The following is a 13908-nucleotide window of genomic DNA, read 5'->3' as shown; positions in this document are numbered from 1 at the left end:
CCATTTTCTCTTTCTCGTCAGACCTTCCTATTTTCCTTCCTTCGTTCCCTCCAACTTTCCTCCAGTTCTTTCCTCCTTGTCATATTTTCCCTTCCATCACGCTTTCCATTTCTCTTCTTTAAGTCTCACTGCTCCGTCTGTCTCCTTCCCCCCCCCCATCCATCCATCCATCCATCCTTCCTTCCTTCCTTCCCCGTCATATTTTCCCTCCCATCACCCCTTCCATCCCATTGGCCCCCGGAGCTGTGTGTGAGAGAGGGGGCAACCAACACACACATATACACACACCACTTTCACACCTCACTAGTCTCTCTCTCTCTCTCTCTCTCTCTCTCTCTCTCTGTCAGTTTATCTTCGTTTATTGTAATGTGTCGGATCATTATCTCCCTCTTCTCATTTACTTCCCTCTTCCTCTCCTCCCCTCTTTCCTTCACATCATTATCGTGTCTCTCCCTCTTCTCCTCTTTAACTCTATCTTATTTCCATATTCTTATCCTTTCTTTTATTTTCTTCTTTTATCACTTCTTAAATTTCTCTCTCTCTCTCTCTCTCTCTCTCTCTCTCTCTCTCTCCACCTGCCTACCCTAATCCGGATAATAGCCACCTCATCCTAGGTATGATTTCTCAACATCTGCACAATATCCGGAATGTACACCTGTTTACCTGATATACACCTGTCTCATTACCAGGTGACAGATGAGGGTAGGTGTAGGGGGCCTGTGTGGCTGTCTTTATCCATGTGTTTGTCTGTTTTATCAAATTTATCCATCCATCTGTCTTTATATATCCACTTATCAATATCTGTCCATCTATCCACCTGTCTGTCCTTGCTGTATATGAAAAAGGGAGGTTGGATAGTGGTGGTTGGATGTAGGTGGGTGTGGGGGTGTTGTAAAGTAGGATATGTGGGTTTAGGGTAGTGGTAGGTGGGTGTGGATGGGCGTGGGTGTGCAATAAGGAGACTGTGTGGGTGTGGGATGGTGGTGGCTAGGTGTAGGTAGGGGTTGGATAGTTGTAGTTGGATGTAAGTTTGCGTGGGTATGTTGTAGATCAGGTTATGTGTGTGTGTGTGTGTGTGTGGAAAGGTGATGTGATAGAAGATAGGAGTGAATGAATGAGTGTGGGCGGGCCGGGTAAATGAGGGATATACAGTATTTAATGGATGACAAATTTAATGTGTGTGTGTGTGTTTGTGTGTGTGTTTTCTCTGTTGATGAGTGATATGGTGTGTAGGTGAATTATTAGTGAGTGTAAGTAGGTATGGCAGTTTTTCTACTCGCCTTATTCACTTCTTATTCATCGTAGTCACACATTTCTCATTTATTACTCTTTTCATGCCGTTATTCACCTTTTCATCATATTATTCATTTCGCACTCATTTTGTTCACACACACACACACACACACACACACACACACACACACACACACACACACACACACACACTCTCTCTCTCTCTCTCTCTCTCTCTCTCTCTCTCTCTCTCAGGGAATATGCGCAGTTCATCTCATTTTGTGATTTCATTTTTTTTTTAAATTATTCTTGTCCGATTGTTGAAATTCTCGAAAAATCTCCATTCGAATTTTTCCGTGGCAAGTTTAAAGAAATTTGTGTTTGTCTTTTTCACCTCAAGCACAAAAAAAATATATATATATATATATATATAAATATTTCAGTTTTGCGTGCGTCATTCTGGAGAGAGAGAGAGAGAGAGAGAGAGAGAGAGAGGCTTGTTTTGCAAATTAACAGACTTGCCTCTTGTTATTTGTCGAGTTGAAAAGAAGAAAAACGGAAAAGAAAATTTGCTGGTTTTGACTACATCCGATGGTTATATATATATATAAAAAAAAAAAGTTTTGCCCTATTTTCTGGCATAAGTAAACAACCTCTCTCTCTCTCTCTCTCTCTCTCTCTCTCTCTCTCTCGTAGAAACCTTGCAAGTCATTGTTAATCTTGAGTTCCTTCTTTGTAACCATTGGGAAACTAGCCTCATTAATTTTAGTTCTTTTTTTAGCGTGTTTTAAATAGAGGATGGTTCATGAATAGCGCTTCACTGTCCCTCACCTTGTGTTGTTGGAACGGCTCAGTGTGCTGGTGTGGGCGTGGCTGCGACCGTGGGAATAGGAAATGAAAAAATATATATATGATTTCGGGATAGACACGCTGAATTAGCTCTCCTCGGAACACAAGAAAAAGCCTGGCGCCGTGGTAGAGAAGCGTTACTGTACGTGAAGTAAATTGGGACAATGGTACAGTACTGAAATAGCTCCATCTTGTTCTTCACCCCGTCATTTCGATTATTTATTGTTATATTCCTGCTGCAACAGTTTACGTTGGTCTTGTCTAGGAAACTTCTCAGCCGTTGTTTTATTGTTGTCGTTGTTGTTGTTATTGTCGTTGTCATTGTTGTTGTTGTTGTCGTTGTCGTTGTTGTCATCGTTGTTGTTGTTGCCCTTGTAGTCGTCGTTGTTTTTGTCATTGTTGTTGCCCTTGTAGTCGTCGTTGTTTTTGTCATTGTTGTTGTCGTCGTTGTTGTATTTGCCTGTTGTTGTAGTCCCAGGTTTATCTGAAATGTGAACCCAGTGGACTGCAGGCTGCTCTCTTACAGTCCACCATCCTCCTTTCGGGGATGGGGATGTGGTTGAGGCTGGGGGTTAGGTATAGCCCTTCTCCACCCCTTCACTACAAGGACGCTCCTCTAAGCTCCATAGAGTCGTCTAGGAGCGAGAATTATAAACCCCAAATGACCTCAGGCTGAAGGGGTGATTTATAGTAGGAATGAATTATAGCTGCATTCATCTGACGGAACTGGGCTACTTAGAGAGAGAGGGAGAGAGAGTCGGAAGTAAGGGATCTCCGTCAGATAGATACAAACCAACTTTACTAGATAAAATGTTTGAGTTGAGGGAGCATGTGAGGAAATAATAGTGGAGAAATGTTTTTTGGTTGGAGAAATTATGGGTATGCGGAAGAGAGCGAGAGAGCCAAACACTTCTTCTGCGCTGAGGGAGAGAGAGAGAGAGAGAGAGAGAGAGAGAGAGAGAGAGAGGGAAAAGGGGGCAGAGGAAAAGAACCGAGAAGTGAGAGAAAAAAATGTCAGAACTCGTATGTATGTAGCCCTTAATTTTTTTGTCCCCGAGTGGTGGAGGGATGGTGGAGAGGTGGTGGAGGGGCTGATCGAGTGGTGGAGAGACGAAGGGAGTAATGGAGTGGATGTGGCGGGGCTGGTGGAGGGGTGGATTGAGGAGGAAAATCATGGAGAGGTGGTAGAGAGGCCGGTGGAGTGGTGGAGAGAAATGGGAATTTTGGGGAGGTGGTGGAGGGATGGAGATATGGTGGAGATGCTAATGGAGGGATGGAGATGCAGTGAATAATGGAAGGGTGGTGGAAGGCCTGGTGGAGATGAATGGAACGGTTGATGGAGTGGTGGAGAGTTTTGGGAAGAATTGTTGGTGCGGGTGGACAAATTAGTGGAGAACTGAGAATATGGTGGAGAAGTGGAGGTTGTAATGAATTGATGGTGGTGGTGGAGAGAAAAATAAATTTGGTGAAGAAGAGATGGGGGTAGTAGTGGAGGAGGCAGTAAGGAAGTGGTTGTGGATAGAGATACCCTCATGTGTGGAGTTAATACCACAACACTTCACTACACATGATTGCCAGGCGGGGATACTAGGTAGGGGAAATAAAACGTACACCCTGCAGTAAATAAATGAACAGTGAAATAAATGAAGAAAAGTTTCGTGGCACTTAAATCACTTAGTGTTTTGAAACGTGGACAAAGCTTTGTGACATATGGCATACCTTTCAGTGATGGTCATGCCGTTCCTTTAAACTATCTTTATTTTATACTGTATCTATCTGTCTATGTCTATCTGTCTATCTAACTTACTTCACCTGGCCAAAAATTACCATATCTCTACCTTGAATACCGGGCTATAACAATAATTCCACAGTGAGGCACTAGTCACGAAGAAGTATTATGGGAAAGATGCAGAGCTGTAGTAGTGTCGTGTTCTGCCATTAAGCTACGTGAAATTAGTTACAAATGGACTAATATCTGGGCCAAATAAAGGTGAAAGAACTATGCTAGTCAAAATATATATGAAGTGGCGCAGAAAAAGTTATATAGCCTGAAATACCAATATAATAGACCCTTCTTTGTCTAAGGAATTTATCCATTTCTATAACTATCTTACCTCAGTGGACCGATTTTTTTTTTTTTTTTTAAGGTGTGTATAGAAATCGGCTGTGGACTCAACCACTGATTTTTAATTCACGTGTGATTAATGAGGCGGAGTCACGCGGCGCCGTCACACCACGTAGTCAACCTCCCTTGGGCTAAATTAGTGCAGGTAATTCCATGTACTGAGCTGGTTATACAGGTGATCTGCGTGGATGCTCATTAAGATCTCATCAGAGGACGCCAGCCGCTGATAAGGGGTTAATGGGATGGGTTGCGGGTACTTAATGGAGTGTCTTAGCGTATTCTTGCCACCACCAGATAAACTGATTTCCCCTCACTGGTTCCCAAATCGGGGTTCGCATCACCAAGGGCACTCAAGAGGGTTTTTTGGGGTACTTGAAGGGCTGGTGAAAAATTAATAAAGAGTCTAACAGTTTTGCCTGATATAATTTATGAGATGATAGTATTTGAGAAACTATTGTCCATTAAACGTGCTATGATACGCATTGAAACCTATGATTGGTTGTCATAATTAAAGTACATTATTAACACCGATACAGTGTTGTAACAGTGCGTTTAATAACTATGCGCCTGACAAAGTAATTACCGTTTCACTACTTTTGCAATAGCTGGTGTTTTGCATGATGAGATAGTGTTGATGCAGCACCGTTTTATATTCAGTGCCTCAGTTTTTGGGGTGGGGTGGGGTGCGGGTCGATGGTCTGATAAGTCATGTGGTACGTGGTAAGGTCTGATAACTCATGTGGTACGTGGTAAGAAAAAGTTGGAGAATCCTTGAAGACACCATTCAGACTGAAGAAGCTGTATGTAGTGTCCAGTGTCCATTAACCCCATCAGCACGATTACTTCTATCTCACTTTGTTCGTGCTGCCTCCATACGAGTTTATTTAGAAGCTTGTCTAGCTAGAGGTGTTAAATATAGCCTTGAGTGACTCCTAGCCTAAGTGTTACATGAAGTACTGTAGTTGCAGGAATTACAGTGTCAGATACGTCACGGGACTGAAGGGAACCAAGTGTTAATTATTTTACTCTGGCTACCACAGTACTATAATTAACTCTCATGCTCCTGTAACTCACTCTCAGGGTTAATAAAATCGTCTGGCGTTAGCTGAAATAAGATATGGGAGTAGACGCGACTCTCAGACGGTCACTGGTAACAGTTTTAACACCTTGCTTCTGTGACACTTAGCTGAATAAAATCGTCTGGTTAGCTGGAATGGAGTACTAGAGTTGTTCCCACCCCGAGACGGTTAATGGTCCCGGTTCTAACACACTCAAGGTCCCATAACTCTCTCCTGGGTGAGTAAAATCGTCTCCTTTATCCGGAATGAAATAAGAGTGAAGACATGATGGGAGACTGAAGCAGAGGATGAACCAAGCTGAGTGAAGGAGTTAATGGAGTGGGTGGAGGAGTATGTGATGGGAGGGTTGATTGACTGTAGAGGAGAGAGGTGGAGTGGTGGAGGAAAGAGGGGGAAGAAGAGGAGAAGGGAGCTTATAAAAAGGTGGGAAGAAAAGGGAGAGATGGAGGAAGAGGAAGAGAAAGGAGAGAATGATATAAATATGGGAAGAAAAGGAAGAGAGGAAAGAGGGAAAATGCGAACAGAAGGGAGAAAATAATACTAAGATGGGGAAAATGAAAGAACAGGAAGGAAGGAAGGAGTGGCGATGTTGGAGAAGGAAAAGGACGGAATTGTGGAGAAAATGATGGAGATTAGTAGGAGATAGTGTGTGTGTGTGTGTGTGTGTGTGTGTGTGTGTGTGTGTGTGTGTGTGTGTGTGTGTGTGTGTGTGTGTGTGTGTGGTTTAAAGAGTGTTTTGCGTACCAGTGGGGTGGTTGTATCTGTGTATGTGTGTAAATATATCTGTGCGTATGTGTGGATATGTGTGTACGTTTGTGTGTGGATGCACAGAGCAGTATGTGGGGATGTGTGGAGTTATGTGGAGCACTAGGTGGATTAGGCGGTATGTGGCGTGACTCACTTGGCAGGAGAGAGAGAGAGAGAGAGAGAGAGAGAGAGAGAGAGAGAGAGAGAGAGAGTATCCTAATAATATCCATTCTCAGACTGTGTCAAATTATCCAGTATATGATCTGAATATGGACATGGATGTGAATCGCTATCTTTATGTCTGTCTCTGTCTCTGTACACACACTTTATATATTATACAGTATATTAATTATATATATGTAATATATGTACGGGTATTTATGTATTTATATGTGCAGTTTATAATTTATATCGTTATATCCATCTATCTGCATTATAAATGTAGCTCACACACACACACACACACACACACACACACACACACACACACACACACACACACACACACACACACACACACACACACACACACACACACACTTGTATACATAAATGCACACATACCTGTATACAGAGAGAGAGACAGGGAGGAGGGGGTAGGGGGGAGCTATTTCAGATTGGGTTCACGTTATAAGCGAAGTATTTAGGTCCGTACCACGTAGAGGGATTGAGTGGGTTAGGTAACACTCACACCACCTCTCTCTCTCTCTCTCTCTCAAACTTTCACTTCCCTCTCCGTCTTACTTATGTCTGTCTGTCTATATCTGTTTCTGTGTGTCCTCGTACCTTTCGAATATTTATTTCGCTAGTCTGACGGTATTTACTTTGCCGTTTATGTCTTCACACACACACATACTGTGTGTATATATATATATATATATATATATATATATATATATATATATATATGTATGTATGTTTATGTATGTATATATGTATGTATGTTTATGTATGTATATATGTATGTATGTTTATGTATGTATATATGTATGTATGTTTATGTATGTATATGTGCATGCATGCCTTTATATATGTACAGTATGTATGTATGAATATTTGTATGTATGTATGTATGTATATATATTTCTGTGTAAATATATATGTATATATGTGTAATTCACACATATCTATCGCTGTCTGTCAACCTACTTTATAAATATTCCTTCTGTCATACTGGTTGTATTTATCTTTGTCCACATTCTCTCTCTCTCTCTCTCTCTCTCTCTCTCTCTCATATTTATGCAGATTCCCTACTTGCTCAGGTCTGCCATTTGTTTCCCTCCTTATCGCTCTTTCCCTCTCTCTACTTCCATATTTCCCTCTTTTAGCTGCCATCTTCACTTCCTCCTTTTATTTATTTCCTAAGTTATCTCTACCATCTTCCTTCATTTCCTTGCTTTTAATTCTCTCCCTTCTTTACGCTCCCTCCTTCCCGCCCTCTCTTTCTTCGTATCAGCATTATTTCACCGTCGTCGCTTCCTCTGATCATTTCCTTTTCACCCTGATCTTAATCTCTCCCCCACTCTTTCTCCCTTCCTCTGCAAGCCCCTGTCCATTTTCTCCCCACGTCCTCCCTTCTTTATTTCGCTCCCTCAGTTTCCTTGCTTCTTGCTTCCCTCTCTCTCACCTCCTCCTGTTTCGTCTGTTCCTTCCTTCTCATTCTCTCTCTCTCTCTCTCTCTCAACTTTTGTCTCCATCAACTCCCAAGAGAAATAAAAAAGAAGAAAAAGAAGGAAAAACTCTTGAACAATATAAGTTTCTTAACCGAGAGAGAGAGAGAGAGAGAGAGAGAGAGAGAGAGAGAGAGAGAGAGAGAGCGGGAGGGAGAGAGAGCGGGAAGAAAAGTGAAAATAGAGAATATGGTAAGGAAAAAGACTGAATGAAAGAAAAAAAATGGAAGTAAGACACTGTAAGCGAGAAATGGGGGAAGACAAAGAAGTAAGAAAAAGAAAAATAGGAGATAAAGAAGGAAGTAGGAAACGAGAGAGAGGGAGAGAGGGGTTTTGGATCGAACGAAGGGAGAGACAAGGATAAAGTGGAGGAAAAAGGAGGGAAATGGGAGAGGGAGAGGAGAGGGTGTGAATGGAGGAAGAGGGGAGGAGGGAGAGATGGAGGGAATTTAGTGGAGGAAAAAGAGTGGAGGTCCTGAGGGAGTGAGATAGGAGAGGGAGAGGAAAAAAAGGGGAAAGGGAGGGGTAATTTGGAGGGTGAGGAAGAGGAAGGGAGAGAGAGGGAGAGAATGAAAGAAAGAATGATAACATGGTGAGATATGTGGGAATGGAAGATAAGAAGGAAACCACATGGAGAGAGAGAGAGAAAGGGGGGAGGGGGGAGGTAAAGATCTTGGCTGAGAAGTAAGTGAAAAGTTTTTGGAAGAACCGTTGTCGCTCCACTGTATTAGATTGAGGGGGAGGGAGGGAGGGAGGGGAGAGGGAGGAAGGGAGAAAGAGAGGGGAGGGAGGGAAGGAAAGAGGGTGGAGAGAGGGGGGAGGAAGGAGGGAGGGAGGGTATGGCGAGAGGGAGGGAGAAAGATGATTGGAGAGAGAGGAAAGAGGGAGGGATTAGAGGGAAGGAAGGAAGAAAAGGCGGGGAGGGAGGAAGGGAGAGAGGTAGGGAGGTGACGGAGAGATGGAAGGGAAGAAGCATGGAGTGAGGGGAAAAAGAGGGGAAAAATGTATAAGAGAGAGAGAGAGAGAGAGAGAGAGAGAGAGATCTATAACTAGCAAGGGGCACACGGAGACGGGAGAGAAATGGAGGAGAGATAGGGAAGAGAATGGAGACAGATAGTGGAGATAACGTGCATAATGGGAGATGGAGGAGGTGGAGAGAGGTAGAGGGAGATAAGAGTGGAGGGAAATTGAGAGAGGAAGGAGGAAATGAGGAACTGGCGATGAGAGAGAGGGAGAGAGAGAAAGAGAATATGAAGAAAATAAGATGTTGATATGAAGGACTAAACCATGGGAATAATAACATTAAAGAGAGTAGGGAGGGGCGGAGGAAATAAAGGAAACATGAGAGAGAGAGAGAATGCTGACGATGTTGAGGAAGAAATGAGTTGAAAATATAAAATATTATTTTAACAGTACTTTCAGAGGAAAATAGTTTTTTTTTTTTTTTTTTTTTTAGAGAGAGAGAGAGAGAGAGAGGGGGGGAACTTTAAACATACGGCCCATCCTACGTGTTAATGGAAGCTAATGTCACTCTTACTGCCACCCATTTACTGCTTCTAAACCCTCTTTCCTTTCTCTCTCTCTCTCTCTCAGACACGCACACAGCATATCTATCTATCTATCTATCTATCTGTATATATATACACACACACAAATATATATATATGGTATAGTAACTGACAGTTCACAAAAAATGTTTCGTGAAAAACAAATTCTGATATAAAATAGCTAACTGATTTTGAGTACATATTTAAACAGGTGATGAATATATCCTGCTGTGTTTAGCTTTAAAATACAATGGGTATATTGTACATTGTGCTATTACTAACCATATCTTGTATAAAGAAATTAAATGGGAAGAGTGAATTCGCCCCTTCCTGTCTTACCGATTGATTTATACAGCAACAGCCAACGTAACTGATGCAGCCCTGTCCATTTGATCCCTTACATAGTGCATTGTTAGAATTTATGACTTTATCTCCAATTTCCATTTATATACAAAGCTCAAGTCCACACAAAAAGGGCCAAAGGAAAGTTCTCAGACGTTGTGTAAGATACCATAACCTCTTTTAACAAACAGCAAACATCAGTGGTTAGTGACGCGCGAAACAAGACCGTCTAAAATTCGTTTCAAGTTTTCAATAAAATCTCCAGAAACTCAAGAAAATATATTAGAGATGAGGTCTGTAGTGTGTGCACCCATTGTTAGATTTCTTGTCTCTGGGTGTGGGACTAATAGTAATAGTAGTGATAGTCAGGGCAGTGGTGGTAGTTGTAGTCTAATAGTAGTGGTAGTAGGATGAGAGGGATGGTGGTAGTTGTGGGGTTGATTATGGTAGTGACTATTGGGGTAATAGCTGAAGCTGTGGTAGTTTGGTTGTGGTAGTAGTTGTTGCGTGGTAGAAGTGGGTGTGGTAGTAAGGATGAAGATGGTAGTAGCTTTTGTAGTAGTGGTTGTAGTAAGGATGGTGGGTTGGTAGTGCAATAAAGTGTGTGTGTGTGTTGTGTCGTAAAACATCAGAGCGCTTCCCACAAACATTGTATTGATGCCGCCTCCCGCGATTGTGGTAGTTGTGGTGGGGGATTGTGGTAGTTGTGGTGGGGGATTGTGGTAGTTGTGGTGGGAGATAGTGGTAGTTGTGGTGGGGGATTGTGATAGTTGTGATGAGGGATTGTGCTGCTTGTGGCGGATTGTGGTAGTTGTGGTGGTGGATTGGGGTAACTGGTAGATTGTGGTGGCTGGCCATGGTGAATAACTGTGGTAGTTGTGGTGGGGAATGGTGGTAGTTGTGGTGGGTGATTGGGCTGGTTGTGGTGATTAATTGTGATAGCTGTGGTGAGTAACTGTGGTAGTTGTGGTGGGGAATGTTGGTAGTTGTGATGGGTGATTGTGATGTGTGTGGTCATTAATTGTGATAGTTGTGGTGGGGTATTGTGGTAGTTGTGGTGTGGGATTGTTGTAGTTGTGGTGGGGGATTGTATTAGTTGTGGTGGGGGATAGTATTACTTGCGGTGAGGAATTGTGGTACTTGTGGTGGAGAATTGTGGTAGAATGTGGTTTCTGTGGCAGCTTCGGGTGTATTAAACGCACACACACACTAGTCCTTACGTGTACGCCTCACACACACACACACACACACACACACACACACCTACATACATTGGCTGACTTACACATTGCACACATATGTCGACGCCTTTATGCTTATGTTAGAGGCCTAATATAAAGTCACGCATTGTATATAGTGTCTAGTCACTGGATGGTACTTACTAGAAACTGGGAAAACAAACTCTCACATCTGTAAATAATCTAGCCTAACCTAACCTTGCCTAACCTTACCTTCCCTACCTTAACCGAGTGCCAAGGTAATTAATCTCTTTAGTTATTTTACGTGGTGAAAAATATGAATATCGTTATTAATTTTTACACCACACACACACACACACACACACACACACACACACACACACACACACACACACACACACACACACACACACACACACACACACACACACACACACACACACACACACAGCTCCCCAGGTATAAGTTCTCGTCCTCATTACATGTCCTAAACATCTTCCAGTGCAAAACCTTACACTGGGCAGGAAGAAGCAGAGCAGAAACAGGAAGGAAACATGTTCTCCACTACGCTGCGTCTGGTGTAATTTTTTCTAACCAGTAACAAGTTTAGATGTTAGAAGATGGACGGCCTTACTCTCATACACTTAGGCATAACGCTCCTCTCTCTCTCTCTCTCTCTCTCTCTCTCTCTCTCTCTCTCTCTCTCTCTCTCTCTCATACACACACACACACACACACACACACACACACACACACACACTGGCGGGAAGGTCAGGGCAGTAACTTAATAACCCAATTAGTCATCTGGTCGGAATCACTAACTACCTCCCTCCCTCACCTGAGAGAGAGAGAGAGAGAGAGAGAGAGAGAGGCGTTCTTGTCCGTGAGATGTTAGGATTCTTTCCCCTTCAGCCCGATGACGTAGTTTCATTTTTCTTTTTCTCTCCAAACTACTTAATTCTGCCTAGGAGATGGTGTCCGAGCAGAGGGAGTTAGTTACATACAGCTTCCATTACTTCCATCAAAGAAGCTGGAGGTGGTTATGTATTCACCCTCGTCTGTTTGTTTTGTGTTCAAGATATCTAGAAAAGTTGTCCTCCGATTTCAGTACAATCTGGTGAGTAGTTAGGCAGTATGTCAAGGAAAATTTTATTAGAGTTTGAGGTGGAGGCGGATGGAGATGTAGTGACAAATCATGAGTTTTATTGGCGTTGGCGTAGGTATTGACCGTCTGAGATTGTGTAATATGGCAAACTAAGACCGTAGAATTATTGCGGCCTGGGAAAAAAAAAATCTATGGGACTGAAAAAACTGAGAATACTTGCCTTGGTTTATTAGTACCCAAGTTCGCCGTTAACGCTCAGGATTCTTTGCTTCCTAACGCCTCTTCCTAAGTGATTTGTTTTGCTTGTTATATTTTCTTGTCCTTTTGTATGTTATTTAATGCATTTTCTTATATCGACACACCGTGCGTAAGTAGCGTACAAAGTCATATTAATCCACCCTAAGCAGAAACAGTCCGCTGAGGAAATGGTGCTGGGAGCGTCCTTAGTCTCAGACCTCTGTTGACTTTCCCGGATGAGTAAATTGCCTAGCGTTAGTAGATAGAAAATAGATAGAGTATGTGTCCGTTAAATTAGTTAGTCTTCGTCAACCCCTTTAATACGAGGCTGTTCTTAAGCGGAATAAAATCGTCTTGTGGTAGCAATGATAACTGATAAATGATGTGCTGAAATGAAGCAGCCAAACCAGCCATAACTCTCCTCCCGTAACGACCTCTTCACCCCATCTTAATTTCCCTCGCCACTAACTGCACCCTAGAGACATCCGTAACTGCACCCCCACCCCCCTTCTTTAACCACCTCTCCTTTCCCTTCCCTACCCCTTCCCTTCTCTTCTTAACCACCTCTCCTCTCCCATCCCCCCTTCCCTTCTCTTCTTAACCACCTCTCCTCTCCCATCCCCCCTTCCCTTCTCTTCTTAACCACCTTTCCTCTCCCATCCCCCCTTCCCTTCTCTTCTTAACCACCTCTCCTCTCCCATCCCCCCTTCCTTTCTCTTCTTAACCACCTCTCCTCTCCCATCCCCCCTTCCCTTCCATTCCCATCCTTTCCCTTCCCTTCCCTTGCCTTCCGTTCCCTTCCTCTCCTCTCCTCTCCTCTCCTCTCCCCTCCCGTCCCTCTCCCTTCCCCTCCCTTCTCTTCTTAAGCACCTTTCCCTTCCTCTCTCCCCTCCCCTCCCCTCAAGTCCTTCTCCATGGCCGGTCATACTCCTAGAAAACCTTTGTCTCCCCTGTACCCCTTTTGACCCGGCCGTACAATTGGGGACCTGGATAGAGATTCGATTGTTGCATGTTGTATTCTAGGGGAAGATTGTGCTTTGGTGGAGACTGCCCTAATGATGCTCGTAGGGTCGATAGGCATCATTCTCAATCCATCCTCTTTTGTCTTGTCTGACCCTTAACCGTTCCACTGCTGTTGGTGCCCCTTGGTTTTGGTTCGGACTAACGGGCTGTATTCTTAGTGGCACAGGAGGCTTCGCAGGGGGGGGGGGGTTAAACCTCTCAAATGACTCTCCATTTGAAACACTTTCCAAAACCGAATGAAATAATTTGGAGACATCATCATCATCATCATCATCATCACCATCAATCAGGCCTCTTTTCCTACCTAAGGGTCTTGAGGTACGGAGGGGGAAGAAAAAGCCCTGGTAGTTAAAGGAATAAGGGGAATATGAGAGGCAGGAAGGGCAAGGAAGTAAACCTGTCCTCACTATAATACAGAATAGTTCAGTCAGTGCTTCCGTTACCTGTTACCTGTTTAATTCTTGCCTGTTGCGGGTACGGCTTAGTTAGCGGTACCAATGTCTTACCGTATATAATAGTATACTTTCCACGACTCCTTGTATGCTCCGTAGTGTCTGCATAATTACCTGTGTTGATTACCTGTTGATTAATGATTAAGGTGATTCACTTCTCTGACACTCCTAAATCATGTCAATATCTTCTTTTTAGTAATGGGCAGATTTAAGTGGCTTGTGGTAATTACTTTCTGAGCTTCATTGCAATTTATCCACGTGTACGGCAAGTGTTGAGTGTGGTTTTCTTCAGTACTTAAA

Source organism: Coenobita brevimanus, chromosome 103, assembly GCF_032717465.1.
Source record: "Coenobita brevimanus isolate Jiangsu-jjx chromosome 103, ASM3271746v2, whole genome shotgun sequence".
NCBI classification, from domain to species: domain Eukaryota; kingdom Metazoa; phylum Arthropoda; class Malacostraca; order Decapoda; family Coenobitidae; genus Coenobita; species Coenobita brevimanus.
This window is presented reverse-complemented; position numbering follows the sequence as displayed.